This window comes from Arachis hypogaea, chromosome 11 (genome assembly GCF_003086295.3).
Source record: "Arachis hypogaea cultivar Tifrunner chromosome 11, arahy.Tifrunner.gnm2.J5K5, whole genome shotgun sequence".
NCBI lineage: Eukaryota > Viridiplantae > Streptophyta > Magnoliopsida > Fabales > Fabaceae > Arachis > Arachis hypogaea.
In genome coordinates this window covers 122,832,724-122,838,727 of record NC_092046.1, presented here as the reverse complement: position 1 = coordinate 122,838,727, position 6,004 = coordinate 122,832,724, and positions in this window count along the sequence as shown.

The window sequence follows — 6,004 nt, the reverse complement described above, 5'->3', positions numbered from 1 at the left end:
CAACCCAATATTCCCCAATATTCTATATTATCAATTCTCCAACAATATTCAAAACTCCTAGAATATTGCTTATAACACTTTAATAATACTGATAATAGGGCCAAGTTGTAGTGTTGAGAAGTTGCCAATGATGAATATTGCTTATAACACTTCAATAATATTATAGTTTGAATCATTCTCAATTCCTACTTATTATTTTCCTTTTTCTAACTAATAGAATGATCAATTCTACTACTCACATATGCAAAAAATGAATAGAACAACAATAGTAAATCAAAATCATCATACTCATAACAAATAACAAAGTTGAAAGAAAAATAACCTTGATCAGAGTGTGCTCTAGAAGCTTTTCTACTGTAAGTAATTTTGAAATTCTTATCAACAGTGGAGAGTGAAACACACTTTGGCAATTACTTTGTGTAGTACTTAGCAACCGACACCAAACAACGTCGCTTCCTGCACCAGAACCTTCTTCGTTGAAGAGCCTCTAAACACTTTTGGTTTCAAATCGATCTGCATTAAAACAGCACGATTTCAGTTCCAATCTACTCTCTCTATAGTGTAATTGTATAGTGGCTTTAAATTTCCAAGTTTAGAAGCAGAACATAGATGTTAGTAGCATGCAAAGAGCATAGTGGAGATCATTATGAAGACCTTAGCATTTGTTTGTTTTAATCTATACATGCACCTAAGTCCCTCTTGTTTCATGATTCCAATTCCAAGAACAGAAAGCAGGATCCATGACCAATTCATTCCTCTAATAATGATAATGACCCTTTTTTCATTTATATACTCTAACCGTCAATTTCCTAGAGAATTATGGTATTGTTAGGGGCAGCCGGGAATGTTTAAGGCTTGTTTAAAGTTCATGAGTTATCTGAAAAGGAAAATTAATTTAAAGGGTTAATTTAAAGTTCATGAGTTATCACGTGTAGAAGAGACCAAAAAAGAGGAAATGATGACAACCACTTGGCATCTATTTATTAGGATTCATCCAAAACCTTGTAACTAGATTAGTTTACGAATCTTCGCTTTAAAAGGAACATGCATAGAGAAGGGGTTCAGTGATGGTTCAGAGGCTTATGGAGTTTTCTCTTAACTCGTAGTGAAGCTTGTCTGATTCATTTCAACTAAAATGATTGCCTTTAAATTCAACTAACTAAAGCCGGTTTGAGAAAAAAGAGATACATGGGTGATCAATCGTGAGAAAAAAGGGGAGGAAAAAAGCAAAAATGTACAATCGATTAAGAATCACAGAATCTTTAAAATTAATTCAATCGAATGAGATCAACATGCTCTTTTGATCACTCAAACTATTCAACCTTGTTTCCCAACTCAACACTTATCATAGCATGCAAAAATTACTCGAGGTGTCTACATAATAAGCGAGTTACTCAAGGGTGAGAGATAGACGAGAATAATTATTTACAATCTAGTCTCATTACTTAAGAGAAAAAATAACAGAGCAATCCATTCTTGCTAATCATATACAGATGTATGTATACTCTAATTAGAATTATCTTTTAAAAGATAAAATTACAATCTGCTAGTTAATTAAGATTAATTAGCTATCTAGCTAGTCAACTCTCAAGTGTTCAAATAGTTAAAGTTATGACAAAAACAGAAAAAATAATTAGCCAGCTGAGCTTGCTCATAGTAGAACAAGTCACATGAATCAAATCCCTAACTCTAAACAGCAGCAATTAACCCAAATTAGTAGAAGATATAGACAAATTCAAAGAACGAACCAGTGAAAGGGGAGAAGCCGCGATAGCCCAACTTGGCGCACAGTGGAGGACGGTGTAATTGTTTCACGCACGATCGATGAGAAGCTCAACTTCGACGCCGGTGAGGGAAGCACGGATGGTAGTTGGGTGGGTTTTTGGAATTGTGGGCAAAAGCTCGAAAAGTTGGGGGTTTCTGCAAAATTGGGGGAGTCGATTAATTGTTGTAACATGACAAGAGGGAATGGACAAATTGAATTATGATCAGATCCTTACCTGGGTGGGTTCTTTCGCTGATGAATCGGGGCTCTGCTCCTGCTCGTTTGGTGCGCTACCAAAAACAACTCACGAGTTTCTACACAATTGGGGGAATCAATTGCTGGAAGTACGAAAAAGGGGGAATTGAAACCATGAATTGAAACTTACCTAGCGGCGTTTCTTGAAGTAGTCGCCAGGTATGTTGCGGAACGAGGGGTGGGTGTGTTTTGCGCCTCTGTTCCTGCTTCTCTTCGCGCCAAGAAGACAGGCCGAAACAAGGGGGCTTGAAGATATATATCCCAATTGAGCGGCGGTTTTCACTGCCCAGCCGCTATCTAGGGGTGTTTTGCAGATTCTTCCAGACCGCCACTCACCTCTGCCGCTATCCTTCGAATGAGCGCGCGCGCGATTATGGCGAAGGTCGCTATTTACTCGCCGCTACTCTCTGCCTCTGCCGTAGTGAAATTGAATGGAATAGAATGGAATCGAATGCAATTGAATAAAGTGATAGTGAATAATTTCATTCTTTGCTAAAAATTTGGTCAATACTTTTCAACTGCATAAAATGAGCCTCAATTAATACAAAATGAACCGAAATTAGTTCAGATTTGAACAAGCAGTCAAAAAGACTCAATCAGCAACAAAATCTCATCAAATTCATTTTTGGATCTAAATGAACCTCAATTAAACTAAGAAATGGACCAAAATTACTTAAGGAATAAAAAATTTGGTCAATACTTATCAGTAGTATCAAGTGAACTTCAAGTAATACACAAATGAACTGAAATTAACTCAGATTTGAACAAGTACTGAAAAAGACACAATAATCATCAATAAAAATACATCGAATTCATTTTTTGATCTAAATAAACCTCAATTAAACTAAGAAATGAATCGAAATTACTTAAGAAATAAAAAATTTGGTCAATACCTATCAGCAGCATCAAGTGAATCTCAATTAACACACAAATGAATAGAAATTAGTTCAGATTTAAACAAGGAGTAAAAAAGACTCAATCATCAACAAAAACACACCGAATTCATTTTTGAATCCAAATGAACCTCAATTAAACTAAGAAATGAACCAAAATTACTTAAAGAATATAAATTTTGGTCAATACTTATCAGCAGCATTAAGTGAATCTCAATTGATTCACAAATGAACCGAAATTATTTCAGATTTGAACAAGCAGTCAAAAAGACTCTATCATCAACAAAAATACATTGAATTCATTTCTGGATCTAAATAAAGCTCAAAAAAACTAAGAAATGAACCAAAATTATTTAATGATGGCACCAAAAATTAAAACCAATAAAGATGTTAACAAAATGCTGGTGTTGTTGCTGATGACGATAACGAAAGAGAAAGATATCGAAAAAAGAAAAGAAGAAGAAAAAGACGTAGCATCATAAAGAAGAAGAAGCGAAGGCACTGAAACGTGCGCATATAAATTTAAAATACTTTATTAAACTTAGTTAGGATTATAAATTGAATGTAGAATTTTATTCTATTATGTTATAACATAATTTAAAACTCAAATATAATTAATAGTCCTAATTTATAATTTAAAATAACTATTATATTATAATTATGTTCAACAGACATCAAACTCCACTACACTCCTTTTTTTTCCAATCGCATTAACATGATACTTACTTTACCTTCTTAATCTGTGTGAACTAGCTAGGTTTAATTTAATATTCTCATATCTGGATGTGCATGATTATTATAATTTAGTTACTAACATCTATGTATTTTTTGTGCCGAAGTCTTTGGGTTTACTATTAATTTAAAAAAGTTCAGGGCTCCCGTTCTGCAATATATATATATATATATATATATATATATATATATATATATATATATATATATATATATATATATATGTAAAAGTCAAGGTTCTTAAAACTGGATCGGACCGGTCGGTTTGACCGGATTAACTGAGAATCGGTCTTATACCAGTTCGATTGGCATACAAAACTATCTTGTAAAAAATCGGTTTAAAAATTAGTCAAACCAATAATTAATCGGTGAACCGGATGAATCGGTCTGGTTTTTCAAAAGATCGGTTCTCTCAAAAAAAAAAAAGTAAAAACCCCACCCCCAAAACACCCGACCCTCTCCCTTCTGTCTCACTCTCACATTCCAACCAAAATCCCTAATTTGCCTAAGCTATGAGAGAAAACACTGCCGCCACCATCAGCCCCAGCATCGTCATGAAGCCCCACTAGCCACCGTCAGCCCCCTAGCCGCCGCTACTCTTCTCTTCCTCACCGTCTCTGCTCATCGCGAATCCCCACCAGCCATCGTCACCCCCAGCTGTCGGCACTCTTGTGCTCACTGTCTCTGTGCTCGTCGTGAAATCCGGCGACGGAGGGTGCCGTCGTTGTCCTCGTCCTCGATCCTCTTCTCATGTATGTCATTCAAATGGTTACTCAATCCTCTTCAAGCGCATCCTTTCCTCCGTGAATCTCTGTCCAGAGCCTCGCCGTAAAATCACTGCTCAGGGCCTCGCCGTCCAAAATGATCCTCTTCCGAACTTACTCTGTCACTGCCGTTCCTCCTTCGCCGTGTCTCCGGTAATAATTAAGCCATTGCTTCTTCAGTTTCAATTTCTAAGATTTTGGCTTCTGAACTGGGATTGTGTTCTGAGTTGGATTGCTGCTCATGTGGTTTTGAATTTAGTTTGGAGGTTAAGTTTGGATTGTTTTGGTTAGGTTTTCTGTTTCTAGATTCTTTGGATTTGGATTTGGATTTTGAATTTTTTTGAGTTTTGTTGTTGAATAGATTGAAAGGTTTTTGTTAAAATTTGCTGTAACTCTGAATTTTTTTTGTTGCTGATGGATTGAAATTTTTAAGTGTAAGTGTAAGTTTGTGATTCTAAGTTTTCTGAGTTTTATTGTTGAATAAATTGAAAGATTGTTGTTGAAATTTGCTGTAACTGAATTTTTTCATTGCTGATGGATTGAAATTTTTAAGTGTAAGTTTGTGATTCTAAACTTTTATTGCAATGACCAACTTTTACTTTTCTTCCTTGCTTCTTCTTTTATTAAAGTTCCTCTCAGATAGTAGCCAGTTGATACTCAGAGAGTAGAGATAAGATCTCTAACCAGCTTTGAGTGTTGGGTTACCTTTTCATGGACATTGTCTAGCTTGGAATGAACTTTAGACATAGATCATTGATTTAAACCAACAGCTTATTCTGTACCAAAGCATTCTCTGAGTTAAAGGATGAATTTTCTTGCTGATTATTTTGTTATAATTTAGAAGTTAATTAAAAAATTTTATTTTATAGAATATTAATAATAAAATATGAATAAATTATTATGTCAAATTATAAACTTCTGAATTTTATTAATTAAGAAATTATTGAATTTGTATATTTAAAATTGTATATTGAATTTTATAATTATATTATATATTTAATGAAACCGATTCAACTCCAGTTAGACCCCGATTGGACTCCGGTTGGACTGTTGAACCATTAAACCTGTCACTTGACCGGTTCAATGACCGGTCTGGTTCTCGCAACCTTAATAAAAGTAGACTTAGCATTTCCAAGTGGAGAAAAAATTGTTTTATAGTTGTCTTCATAGTAATATAAAAGGGGTTTTTTTATTAACATAATACTCATATATTGAATTTAAAAATTATTTGTTTAAGTATTGTCATTAAAATTTTTTAAAATTTTATTTATAAATTATAAGTTATTTGTTTAGATAATTATTTTTTTAATTTTAAGTTATTTACTTAAGTTGTTTTGTTTAGGTTGTTATTTTTAAAATTTTAAGTCATTTGCTTAGGTTGTTAGTTTTTAAATACAATTTTTTAATTATTAGATATTTAGTTTTTAATATATAAATGGAGAGTTTTTTTGCTGACGTGGCGTTCATACATTGAGTTTAGAAATTATTTGCTTAGGTGTTGTTATTAAAATTTTTTAAAATTTTATTTATAAATTATAAGTTATTTGCTTGGATGTTATTTAGTTTTTAATATACAAATGGAGAGTTTCTTTTAC